The 14,168-nt window shown below is 51.0% G+C and overlaps 1 pseudogene; it reads left to right on the top strand.

Annotated features, from left to right (window-relative positions):
- Positions 1-3,090: 3,090 nt before the first annotated feature.
- LOC119341783 lies at positions 3,091-3,597 on the top strand (annotated as a pseudogene).
- The last annotated feature ends 10,571 nt before the right edge of the window (positions 3,598-14,168 follow it).

Raw genomic sequence — 14,168 nt, 5'->3', positions numbered from 1 at the left:
AAATCGCTACAGCTAAATAATAGTAGCGCGTACCGAAAAAGCGCTGCTGATATCGTCAACAGTAGTAGCGCGGGTGCGGACGACGCTACTACTATAAATTAGCTGTAGCGCCTTATTAGTAGCGCAGCCACCCACGCTGATGCTAGCCTCAAAACCCGCGCTACTACTAGGGTTTTCCCTAGTAGTGCAATAGAACCCCCCCCCCAGCCATGATATTTGCTTGCTTCTGCAAATCGATCATCTGCATTAGATGTTTCTTGATCTTCTTCAGTTCCTCGGTCAGTTTGGACTCTCATACAGTTCAGAATTGCGCGCATACATTGCCATCGGCACGACTCTGCCCGCCCCTCCGCCCGAGCTCCCCATATTCTCCATAGCAATCGGCGGCACCCCGCCCAAATTGAGCTCCCAGGTTGTGGCCACGCTCGAATCAACGTAGCCCTCAAACTGAATCATATCAACATATTCATCAATCCATTCGAAATGGTAACATTTCTTCAAGATCTGAAAACAACAACATGAAGCCTAAATCCCAAATTCGAGGAGAAAAAGCAAAATATGGAGAAATCAGAGCAAAAGACAATGAAAGAGCGGGCTTAGAACTGAGATTTAACCTTGCCATCCCTTCCCGCCATTGGTTTGCTCAAGCATTTCACAAATTCCTGCCCAAGATTGCCATTGTCATCCCTCTTAGTGACCAACCGTTTAAGAGGGTCTGGGCGTGGGCAGTCAGGGCACCTTGTGAGCAGCAACGGTCCATACTGTCTCCATTTTGAGTGCGTGGTGGAGGTAGACATTTGTGCTAGGTCGCCAGAGAAGAGAAAGATTGGGGAAAGGGGATGAATGGGCGGCGGCGGCGGGCGGATGGGCACAGGCGCTCGTCTCTTCTAGCTGCGAGGAGGTGGATCCCTTGAGTAGACAAGTGGTGGGTCTCGTGCTTACCTGGATAAGTGGTGGGTCCAGCCCCCAACAGCTAACGAGGGCATCAATTGAGTTTAACAACCATGTTGTGGTTGGGCTATTTACCTGCTCAAAATTGTCGCACCACAACCATTCGCTCAAACAACATCGCACCCTTGCCAATTCACCTCAAATGTGTCGCAGAGGAGCTATAAGCCCAGTCTGTAATTGTTGTGAGATGTTAGGCGGAAGATTTAATCTTGGGATGAAATGAAGGCCTGGAAAAAGGCAGGAAATCAGTTTTGGCGACACGCTCTAAGGGGCCCCAAGCTTAAGCTTCTCCCCGGGCCCCTAAAATCCTAGGACCGGCCCTGCCTGGGTGCCACTTATTTATCTGCAAATCTAGTGTTTCATGCCAGAACCAAGCATATAGGGGATTTCCTGGCCTTTTCCAGGCCTTCATTTCATCCCAAGATTAAATCTTCTGTCTAACATCTCACATCAATTACAGACTAGGATGGAGAATTTGAAGCGCTATCAAATCCAGCGCCCTGTTGAAAATCACGGACCGGTTTCTTTTCTTTGATAAGCGCTTGCATCTGCTCTTGCAGAAAACAAACACTATCCAATCAATTTAATTGGAGAAACATATGCACATTGCAATTAGCACTAGAGATAGAGACTTTTAGACAGCTGTTGTAACTGTTAATTTTTATGTATTTCGGTAAGCATCGTACCAAGACCTGTGTCTTGGACATGCCCTTAGTAATTGGAAACTAGAGCAAATCTATAAAAATACTTAGATAAAATCTTATTGATTGAAACCAACAAATAATGACAAACCCCGATTAGATCTATCGCTAATACCTAATCAATCTATCATCAGTTATCTATTTCAACAATGAAAACTAAATACTGATTATCATTCATAATTTTTTATTAATTATTATGGCAAAAACGCTAGGCCATAGGTACCTGTTGAAGAATCAGCTTCTAATCTCTTGGCGGAGGGACCGGTGTTGGGCATCTTTGACTGAAGTTGTGGCAGCCGTATGCGCGATTGGCATCCCTCGTCGCGTGGCGATTCAACTGTTTCTCGGGTCATGGCGCCTAAAAGGAGGAGACGGCGATCAGGGTGAGGCTGCGGCGTGACCGACGAGGAGAAAAGGCAATTAAGCATCCTGTGGAAGCCGCCGTCATCATGCCGAGGTCATAAGCGATGCGTAGCTAGCGACATACCTCATATCTTCTCTGCAAGGCCCTGTACATGCATTATTATCGTGTGTACTGTTGGCAATAAGCCGCGGCGGCGCATCGAGCTGGACGCGTCGGGTCCGCGGCGGGTGTGTGCGTGTGTGCGCTCGGGGCGCGCCGGGTCTGGCCGTGGCAGACGCGGGTGCGTGTGTGCGTGCCCGTAGGTGTGCGTGCGTGTGTAGTACGAGGATGTGTGTGTGTCTGTTATAGACCGGGTCCAGGGTGAGCGTGGCGATCGGGAGGGCTCGGCGCGTCGCGTGCGTTGCGGGTGCGCGCGGAGGACGCGGCCAGAGCGAGCTGGGTCGTGGGCGCGAGCAGGCAGGGGCGTGGAGAACGTGTCCATAGTGTGCCTGGGTATAAAACCCGTGTGTTGGTCATTGTAACAGCGCGGAGTCGAGTTCGAGCGCGCCGGGAATACACAGGAGCCGTCCATGCGGCAAGGTGTTCGAGCGCCTGGAATTCTTGTGTGTTGCCTCCCTCTCGCTTATTTCTTGTCTCCGGTGATCATCGTGCTCTGGTGGTTCCATTTTTGCGCCAACATTTGGTATCAGAGCCTCGTTGCAATCGGGGCGCGCCGGCGATGTCCATCGTACCGTACGGTGGCGGTTCGGGCGGCGCGGTGGCGCATCCAGCGCCGGTGCTCACGGGGAAGAACTACACCACCTGGGCCACCAAGGTGGAGGCGGATCTTGATGCTGCAGGGCTGTAGGAAGCAGTGGTGCCGCCGGAGGACGCGGCATCGGGGTGATCGCCAAGAAGGACAAGTCGGCGAGGGCCTATCTGCTCCGAGCACTCGCCGACGATCTCCTGTTGCAGGTGGCTGCGAAGAGGACGGCTGCGGAGATATGGGAGAGCTTGAAGGCCAGGTTCGTGGGGGCGGATCGCGTGCGCGCGGCGCGGCTCGGCACGCTCCGGGGAGAATTCGAGCTCCTGCGCATGGCGGAGTCCGAGTCCCTGGACGCGTTCGCTGGGAGGCTCGGTGGCATGGCGGCGCGCTACGCGATGCTGGGCTCAACCCTGGAAGATGCCGCGCTCGTCAAGAAGTTACTTGACTCGATGCCGAACCGGCTGTACGCGGCGGTGGCCGGCATCGAACAATTCTGCGACGTCGGCGCGATGCTGTTCGAGGATGCGCTGGGTCGGCTGAAGGCTTTTGACGAGCGGCTGCGGTGACGCGATCAGGCAGGCGGCGAACGAGCTGACAGCGAGCTGCTGTACACGGCGGCGCAATGGAGGGCGCGGGAGCGGCGTCACGGCGGGGCTCGGGACGACGACGGGGCGCGCAGCGAGGCGGCAGGCTTCGGCGGCCCCAGGAAGGGAAGATGCTACAAGTGCGGCGAGCGAGGTCACTTCAAATGTGACTGCCCGCAGTGGAAGAAGGCGCCGGCGCCGGAGCGTGCACTGCTGGTCGATGGCGACGTCGAGAACCGCGGGCTGCTCTAAGCCGCGGCTTAGGGCGCGTGTGTTGGCAATAAGCCGTGGCGGCGCATCGAGCGCGATGGGCGCGTGTATGGGCGCGCGTCTGACGAGCTGGACGCGTCGGGTCCGCGGCGGGTGTGTGCATGTGTGCGCTCGGGGCGCGCCGGGTCTGGCCGTGGCAGACGCGGGTGCGTGTGTGCGTGCCAATAGGTGTGCGTGCGTGTGTAGTACGAGGATGTGTGTGTGTCTGTTATAGACCGGGTCCAGGGTGAGCATGGCGATCGGGAGGGCTCGGCGCGTCGCGTGCGTTGCGGGCGCGCGCCGAGGACGCGGCCAGAGCGAGCTGGGTCATGAGCGCGAGCAGGCAGGGGCGTGGAGAACCTGTCCATAGTGTGCCTGGGTATAAAACCCGTGTGTTGGTCATTGTAACAGCGCGGAGTCGAGTTCGAGCTCGCCGGGAATACACAGGAGCCGTCCGTGCGGCAAGGTGTTCGAGCGCCTGGAAATCTTGTGTGTTGCCTCCCTCTCGTTTATTTCTTGTCTCTGGTGATCATCGTGCTCCGGTGGTTCCATTTTTGCGCCAACATGTACCCAGTAACTCGGGCCAGCATACACATTTTTAGCCCATTCCACAGCAGGCCTACGTACACACATTCCTGGGTGGGGGGCCCTCCGTTTCGGGGGGCCGCCCCCCCTCCCCCCCAGTCACCCCCCACCAGGACCCCACAATACTGGAGGTCGTGACATAAAGACTCCAACTTCTCCAAGAACTGATAGTATCCAAATTATCTCAGCTGTACCATTGGCAATGGCCTTGTACTCAGACTCCGTGCTGGATCTTGAGACTGTGGCCTGCTTTCTGGAGCTCCAAGAGACAAGGTTGGGACCAAGAAAAACAGCAAACCTCCTGTAGACCTGCGATCGTCACTGCACCTGGCCCAGTCCGCATCAGAGAAGCAACTCAACACCATTGAAGGTGACTTGCTGATAGACAGACTCATACCACGAGTGTACTTCAAATACCTCAAGATCCTTTTAGCTGCCAAAAAATTTGCAGTCGTTAGTGCATGAAGGACCTGACAAACACGATTCACAACAAAAGAAATATCCGGCCTAGGAAATGTCAGATACTAAAGTGCTCCAACCAGACTACGGTATTTAGTACTGCCATCATGAGAGAGAGAGATGCCTCACTATCCTTGCTGATCTTCTCACTAGAGGACATGGGAGTAGTGGAAACCTTACAATGTTCCATGTTAGCACGGTGAAGAATGTCGCCAATGTACTTCTGATGAGAGAGCACAATCCCCTGTGGCGACGACTTCACCTCAACTCCAAGGAAAAAATACAATGGACCAAGATCCTTGAGAGCAAATGTGGCATGAAGATCAGCAAGTAACTTGGTCGCACTACACAAAAAGGACACATCCATGACATTTTGGGCCGAACGAATTTTTTTCTGTCATACTTATGACACTTCTATGACGATAATTGTGACAAAACCCGGTATCATCATAGATGTGGTGGGATCCTACTTCTATGTCAAAAAATCATGATAGAAAATGAGCTTTTCGTCCATGCTAACATGAAATTCTTTGGGCCGTCCATGACGGAAAAAACCGTGGTAGAAGCAAGGGCAAGGAAAATATCGGGGAGTTCCTGGTTACGGTGGGTGGTCGGGGGCCGAGCGATGCGTGTTTCTCTCGTACCGTACACACATGGGTGCGAGGCGTTGGGCTCTAACTGAACCCGAGCGAGGCGCCGCCTAACTGAACCCGAGCGATTGCACTGCAGGCTATGCGTTACTAAACCCGAGCGATCGAGTGATTCCTTTGCTACTGCTGCTAACTGAAACTGATCAATGCTGCCTCTGGATAAACACTGAGCATTGTTGGAGGGTTTGGATGAACAGTTCCCGGTGGGGGGTGGATGAACAGGACCCTATGGTAGAAGAGGTTGTTGCCGCTGGATGAACATGACCCCAGTCGAGCTGGTTGGGGCTGGATGAACAGGACCCCATGGAGGACTGGATGAACAGGACGACCCCGTGGAGGGCTGGTTGAATAGTAGCCGGTGGAGGGCTGGATGAGCAGTAGCCCGTGGAGGGGTGGTTGAACAGTAGCCGTGCAGAGGGCTGGTTGAACATTAGCCGGTGTAGTAGCGCGCGGTGGAGGCTGGATGAACAGGAGCTCGTGGATGAATAGTCGTAGGTGGAGGCTGGAGGAGGTCGACGGTGGATGAGCAGTAACCCGCGGAGACTGGAGGAGGTCAATGGTGGAGATGAACAATATCCCGTGGAGTCCCGTTTTGCGGTACGCCACACCCTCCCGATGAACAGGACCCCCGTTTCGACCGTAGCGCTCCAACACAAATCTGTTTCCTCCATTTTGCGGTACGCCACACCCCTTCCTATCAACAGGAGCCCGTTTCGACCGTAGGAGGTCCAACAGAAGTCTGTTTCCTCCGTTTTGCGGTACGCCAGACCCCTCCCGATGAACATGATCCCGTTTCGAATGTGGCCGGTCGAAAACAAGGACGTTTCCTCCGTTCTGCGGCACGCCAGGCCTCGTTTTCATCGGCTGTTCCATCCAAGCCGGTTGGCTCCCATGCCTTCCGTTGCCTCCCCATGAACACGACGACGACGCAGTTTCTCTGTTCCGACCCAGCCATGTACACGAGCCATGGCCGTACGTATGCACGAGTAGGCGTTTGAGACACCGCCCGTATGTACGTACGTGGTCATATTTTCTTTCTTGTGCACTGGCCGCTGTACGTACGTGTACATACTACGTGCGTGCCTCTACTACTACACGTGCGCGTCTCTACATCGACCAGTATGTACGTACACGTTCGCGACGAGAATGACAACGCTATGTACGCTTCGACCAGGTGGGTCCCGACTGTTAGGCACTTCCTTGCGTGCGAAGATGTAGCTGGTGGGTCTAGCAGTCATGGGGCGAATCGTTTTTTATGCCGGATGCACTTTCTTGCGTGCGAAGATGTAGCTGGTGGGTCCCAGCAGTCAGGGGAAAATGTTTTTTTGCGAAATACGGTGGCCCGTCCGGTGGATCCCTGCTGTCAGGTGGAGGAATCATTATTTTCCGTGTTATAAGGAGACACTTCCTTGCTGCGGTCGTGGACCCAGGTGTCAGCCTCTCCACGTACATTACTCTTTCGTTGGAAGTCGTTCGTTGACCACGTTGACCACGGCACATTCCGTTGCATGCATGCGTCCATGGGCGTGGTGCATCCCCACTGTCAACCTCTCACGTACAGTTATCTTCCGATGACTTTTGGCTGTTGAGCACGTTGACCACACCGTGCCGAGCGCACCAAGGCCGGTGGACGATGGCGAGGCCCCAGACTGGAACGACCCGGAGATGGGAAGACGTGGCAGTGCAGTCGCAAATGAAGAGTTGTGAAAATTTTGACTGGTTAGGGTGCACGGCAGCACAGCTGCGGTGCCGTCCACGGGAGACAGGAGCAAGAATAAAGGTTGAAGAAGGAGCATGGTTGTTGCAGTATACATTGTGATACGGGTCGAAAGCAAAGCAGTGGAAGGCTGGAACAAATTTCGGAAGGCGAAAACAAAGAATGTAAAGGGAATAAATTCAAGAGTGGACAAATTATTTATTCAAACTGTGCTGCTTAACACTAATTTCTACTCCATATCTGAAGAGCAAACGAGACTCCACGTTCGTCAGGGTTGACAAGCTACAGTTAAGTTGTAGCTTGTCACAGCTGGCTGTCCACTCTCAACTCGGAAGCAGCAGTTCGTTATAACACTTGAACCTGTTCTTTCTCAGGTTCTTTGCTTTGTAGCTGGAACTGAACAGCAACCATTAAATTACAGACTTTTGAGTAAGTTTACACTAGGGAAGAATTGTTGTACTGATCAACACTACAGAAAAGCATGCATGATTTTCCGAGGTCGCATTGTTATCGTCATCTGTGGTGCGCCAAGTACTGTCCTTGCTGCTTGCTCCCGTCGACTGACCCAGCAAGATGAGCTGTGGGGGCAGGGATGAAGGAGGGAGTGTAAAGCGGCATTTCTTAGAGAGCGAAGAGATCCAACATGATTTGTGTTGCTGATCAAAGGTGTGATTTCTATGCATGCACGACATGATGCACGCTTGAGAGCCTAACTAATTACTACTGATGCTACTCAAAAGTGTGTTTTTTTACAAGGACTAAGAGGGGAGGTGGAGGAAGATGGAGTGGTGGAAGCAAGCCAGATCAGGACGTGACGTTAGTGCCAAGGTCTGGCCAGAGTGTACCAGAGATGGTAGCGAGGCAAAGCCATAGGAGTGGAGAAGGCAGTGTCAGAGGCTAGAAAGAGACAGCGGTGGGGAGCACTACCGGACTCGCGGCCTATGCCGACGGCCCAGGGCCGTCGGCATAAGTCATTTTCCGTCGGCATAGATCTATGCCTACGGCTGCCGTCGGCATAGCCTCGTCGGCATAAATCGCGTCAGCGTAGTCTTGTCAGACCGTCGGCATAGGGGTCTATGCCGACGGCTACTGTTCGGCCGTTGGCATAGTTTAGCCGCCGGCAGTGTTTTTCGCCTAACGGCAACGAACGGCGCCGTCAAAACCACCGACGAATCACGGGAAGCCACATGGCATAGGTATGCCGACGGCCTAGTGTGACACCCCAAATTTTTGACCTTGTTTTGTTAATTAAATTTTTGCCAGGAAATTAAAACTTTTATTTCCTGGGCTCCCTTTTGAATTTTGAACCTTTTTCTCCCTTACTATTATGGAGTTTTCCCCAAAAAGGAAACTTTTCAAATATGTTATTGGACTTGTTTAACCTCTCAAGAAAAACTTTTCTTTTATTAGTAGAACTAATTACATAATTAATTTGCTTGATCTTTATTTTCTTGAAAAATGGTTTTCCAAGATTATATGGCCATATTTGAACTACAACCATTTGATAGATTCACTTAAAATTTCAACAAAAATTTGGAGATGTCAGGTGATGTTTTAAAATCACTTTTATGCAAAAATATCTTTTATTCATGAAATATTTTGAGTTCTACATCAATTTTTCTTCTCTGGTCCAGTGGGCAATTTTGCACTGCAACTCATTTAAATATTTCTTTCTAGCTTCCACCAAAATTATGGGATGTTAGTAGCAGCATATGATTCCATTTTATGCAAAAACCCAGTGTTGTCCTTTGAAAAATTTGAGTGAATCAACCTCTTTTCCATTCTGGTCCAACATGATGGTTTGTACAGCAACCATATCCTTGCTTGCTCTTTGGCCCTTGATTCTTTCTCCTACTTGTAGCCCTCCATGCTAAACCCCTAAGTCCAGGAGCATGCACTCATTGGATAATTTTTGGTTCATGAAATGATGCCATTCACCTCCTGTCCAAAATTGGAGTTCTGCAAAACTTGCACTAGCAAGTTTGCTTTTCACAAACTAACCTCACCACCCTCTCTTCCATCCAAAGAGAAACTGATCTGGAGAATTTGGCCACCCCAAGTTTTGCCTAGATGCCCTTGGCATTTTGACAAACTCCCTGAGTGCATAGCCAGATTTGGCATGATTTCAAGTCTACATTATGAACTTGGTCTCCTGACCAAACCACCTTGTCCCTTGATCTTCCCTCTACCACTAATTTAGTTCTGTTGCTTGCCAACCTCATACGAGCCCCGTAGCATGCCCCGGCATTTCGTCGAGCACGTTCCGTGCGTGCTCTGGGCCCGAGCAGAGCACGCGTATTGCACGTGCCGCGCCCGAGCTGACGCGTTGCGCCCCTGGTTCTTGCCCGCTCTGTAGCGCCACGCCACGCGCTCCCCTTCTCACCGCAACGCGCCAAGCCGTCCTGGCAGCCTACAGCATCGCCGTCAGAGCTCTTGGCGGCACGCCGGCGTCCGCAGCACGTCTCGGCCTGGTCGGTGCCGCCCAAGCCGCTAGGGCTTGCCACCTGCCTCCTGGAGCAGTGCGAGCTCATCCGCAAGCGTGTCCCCTAGCACTCGTCGCCGGCACGTCACCCAAGCTACAGAAAGACGGTCGCCGGCGACCTTATCCGCGACCGCCGCTGAACCGCCTCGACTCGCATATATATAAGGAGCCCCGAGCCCGTCCCCGCACGCAGGTAGTCCCAAGCCATCTCCCTAGGAACCCCATTGGTAGCCAATCAACTCGGGGAGGTCTCCTTCCCCATCTCCGGCAACCGCAGCCGCCGCCACTACGCCGGCCATTCCGGTGCCACCAGGGCCTCCCCCTCTCCACTCTTTCCACCAGAAGCTCTCTCTTCCTCCCGTGAACCCTTCCCCCTGCTCGATTTTGATCGGGAACCACCACAGCCCCAAAACCACTTTACTCCCGACGCCACCGACCGCCGCGAAGCTCGTCGCCGACGACTCCCTCCATCCCCAACACTCCCTCGACCACCGGAAGAACCGCCCCAGTCTTGCGGATCCATCCCCACCCTCGGGGTCCCGCGAGGAGCCGCCTAACGCCGGCGACGATCGCCGGAGCCCTCGCCTCTGTTCGGCCAGAGGAAGAAGAGGGAAGGGAGAATAGTCAAACCTGACCAGTGGGCCAGGCGGGCCCACTATCAGTGACCCAGCACCGTCCACGCTGGAGTAAGTGGAAGCGTAAATCCAAAATACACTTTCGACGTGTACGGGTATATTCAAATCATTTTCTTTTCTGTTTTATTTTAAAACCAGATTTTTGACTAAACTTTGACTAGCTATAACTTTTTAACGACAACTCCAAATGAATTGATTCTTTTTCCTACCTCTCTCAAATTTAATCTAGTTTATTTTAAGATTTATTTGAAAAAATTTCAGACAAACTTTTGGTACTGTTTTTGAAACTATATATTGATTCAAAAATATTTTTAAATAGGATTTTGGAGAGAGGAGAAAGCTTTCAAATGTTTTGGAGTGCACCCTGCCTTTCCACACATTGAAGGCAAGCATTCTGAACCCTGGCATAATATTTTTGGTGTGTTCGTTGACACGTTTATAACATCACCTCATTTCGGAGTACTTGTTATTTCATGTGATATGATCATATGCATGAATGCATATTAGTGATTTCCATGCTGTTGGAAATGAACACACTTGTGATGATAATCATCATCATGTGCCTTGCATGCATGCCGGAAGGAATCCGGGAAAACCTCTGCCTTGGGTAGGCATGAGTTTGTCGCCGGTCTCCGTCGGGACGGTTATGTCCGGTATGGCATAGTGAGGTATAGTGAGCGGTGATTCTGTTGGTTGAAATATTTTCATTATACATGTCATGCAGGGAAAATTATAAACCTCCTGAGTCGACCATAGATCGAGTCTTGTTCCAGTAACCCCCATACTTGTTTCGTACTACCACTCGCCTCTACAACAAGTAGAGTACGGTTCAGTAATTTGTCAACCCTTTTCTAGCACACACCGTACAGAGGGGCCGGGATGAGGGTACCACGGCCATGGATTAAAGCCAGTCATCCGGTCAGGGGGCATGGGTGTTTTTCGGTTGTAGCCGAGGGGGTAGCTTCCCCAGTTTTGCGCGCGGTATAAATTTTGTGATCCCATGCTAATCGAGGTTGTAGCCTCCCCACTTAGAGTTTTGCTTAACGAGTGTCGTGGGTGATTCCAGACACCGGTGAGTTAAGCTGGTGTGTGCAAGTCAGGTGCGTTTTCATTTAAAAGACCATAGACGGAATTAGTCCCGATGGACTAAAGGAATCCGTTACTCGTGGGTAAAGAGTACACCCTCTGCAGAGATTGAACCTATTCGAATAGCCATGTCCATGGTTAAGGACTACAGTCTGGGATGGGTCAAGTGTCGGTCATAGTGTCTGTCTTTGGAGGAGAAAACTGTTAATCCGCAACATGGATTGTGACTTGTGGCTTATGATGATTATGATTATTATTTTTATTACGGACTAACCCCTTTATATCATTTGAAATAGTGACTATCCCTGGGATGATTTTTACCTCCTGGCTATTCACTATATTTATTTTCTTTTAAAGCCCTTTATGTGGTGTCGTTAAGACGCCCGACTGTGGCCTTTCTTTTAAAGCCCTTTATGTGGTGTCGCTAAGACGCCCGACTGTGGCATTTCTTTTAAAGCCCTTTATGTGGTGTCGCTAAGACGCCTGACTGTGGCATTTCTTTTAAAGCCCTTTTTGTGGTGTCGCTAAGACGCCCGACTGTGGCATTTCTTTTAAAGCCCTTTATGTGGTGTCGCTAAGACGCCCGACTGTGGTATTTCTTTTAAAGCCCTTTATGTGGTGTCGCTAAGACGCCCGACTGTGGCATGCTTGTTATTTATTTCATAATTTTAATACTACTATGTTATTGCATATTCATAAATAACATGCTTGCATGCATCAGAGTTTTTATTATCTTTTGTGACTGACGTCATGAGCATAAAAATATTTTCAGCACATCACTGTTATATTATACCTTAGTTCATAATGTTTGCGAGTACATTAAAAGTACTCACTGGCTTGTCCCTAGCTATTGTCTTGGCCATATTTTCTTGCGTGGAGAGGAGCGACCGTGGCGACAGCCCCGGAACCTAAGCAATGATGATAGCAGCCTCGCGAATATAGGAGTTAACCTGGTCAGCCGTTCCTGTGGAAAATGGAGTCCCATAGACGGTGATGATTCACAGACCTCTCCCCCATCAACCACTAGAAACCATTTGTTGTACCCACAGACCGGGATGGTCTTGTACTACATATTTTATGTTTTGCTTGGAATTTCTGTATCAAGTTGGTGCCTCATCAGCTAACAGTTATCCTGGGGCTGGTGAGCACAACGGTCATTTTCTGGAATTTAATACCCGGAAAACCGGTCGCGACAACTAGCCGTCGGCATAGGTGGAGATCTATGCCGACGGCTAGGCATCGGCATACCTATGCCACGTGGCTTCCTGTGGTGCCTCCTGGCGGCAAGGCTATGCCTACTGCAAAGCCGTCGGCATAGATTTTCATTTGTGCATACGGCTTTGCCGTAGGCATAGCCTTGCCACGTTCCTTCACCTGGTGCCTCCTGGCAGAAGGGCTATGCCTCCCCGCAGGTTCAATGAGCCACTTGTGTGCCTCGATAGAAGGTGGTGTAGGTACTCCGGTAGTACCACGCAGACACCCCTGCGGAGCACCCGATAGCAAGTCACCCTACAACTCGGGGTCAACCTCCCCTCCACCACCCTCCTCGCCCTCCTCCTCACCCTCCTCATCGGCCTCCTCCTCCTCACCCTCCTCCTCCTCGCCCTCCTCCTCCTCACCCTCCTCCTGCTCGCCATCAGGAACATACTCCTCCTCCTCAGACTCAGAAGGTGCCTTAGCATAGGAGGGCATCGAAGAAGACCCTCCTATTTCGGGCACGGCCCGGAGTTTTTTGCCCCGGCTGCCTCTCCCCCACCTCCTCGTCCTCTAGGGGCTCTCCCCCACCCCTCCTCCTATAGGGTCTCCTCCACCGACCCCTCCACCTCCCTGTGAGGTGTCATCCTCGTGTAGTTGGGAGGGAACCTTGTGGGCTCGTCCACTCCGAGTAAGTCCTTTGAATTTACCGAGGAAACTGGCGCCACTGGACTTGCCCATGATTAGCAAACCTGCATTGAGAAGAGAATAAACAATTAGTAAGGATATCAAATAAACAAGCATACAGGAAAGGCATTAATAATAGAAGAGCACATTAAGCATACTATTGTAATGATCATTAAAAGAACTTACATTTTCTAGAACCCATATGAATCATCACTATTGTAATCTATTGTCGACCGGTCTCATCATCACTATCTTCTTCGTTGTCCTTCGTTATATGACGGAGGTGGAGGCTCTTCCTCATCGTCAGCGTCTTCATTTAACTTTTCAAGCATAATTATGTCTCTTTGATTCACAACTGCCTCACCATCAATCCAGGCGTCATCGTCCTTTGGGTCCAGGTCAACATAACCCAAGTCATCATCCTCCTTGTTTCGGACCACGTCATCATGTTCCTCTTGAAAGAACACTCCCTCGTACGTCATGGGATTTATGTTGTAGTAATCATCATCGTTCGGGTCTGGTAGCTTACCATGTGGCGACGCCTTGAACGCAACTTCCCAACCCTTTAGGTACTCTTTCTGGCATGGGTAATGAAGATAATATACTTGTGTGGCCTGGGTAGCGGCTATAAAGAGATCAGCTCCGGCATAGACGGTTGATGGTTTAACTTCAACTAAACCAACAGAAGGCGTATGTCTCAGACCCTTTTTGGGTTCGGACCATCGACATTTGAACACAGTGAGACTTAGGGGTTTGCGACCACGTTTGAATGTAAGCTCGTATATTTTTCCTACCCTTCCGTAGTAATCTACTTTATTATCTCCTTCGGTGAAGACTCCGGTATTTATGGTTCTGGGATCACGCCGACTGTTCTGGTGCTCCTCTCTGTACGGAAGCGATACCAATTCACATCATACTTTTGGCATGTCATGACGGCAGGGTCAAAACCCATGGAAACCCATCTCAATTCTTCATCCATTGATTCGTTCGGATCATTTCCCTACAAGTTTAATTGAAATTATAGGGTGCATGAGTTTAATTGGAATTGTACGGTGAAATAAGTAATAGGGAAGTGTGAA

Source organism: Triticum dicoccoides, chromosome 7B (assembly GCF_002162155.2).
Source record: "Triticum dicoccoides isolate Atlit2015 ecotype Zavitan chromosome 7B, WEW_v2.0, whole genome shotgun sequence".
Lineage (NCBI taxonomy): Eukaryota > Viridiplantae > Streptophyta > Magnoliopsida > Poales > Poaceae > Triticum > Triticum dicoccoides.
This window is presented reverse-complemented; position numbering and strand designations above follow the sequence as displayed.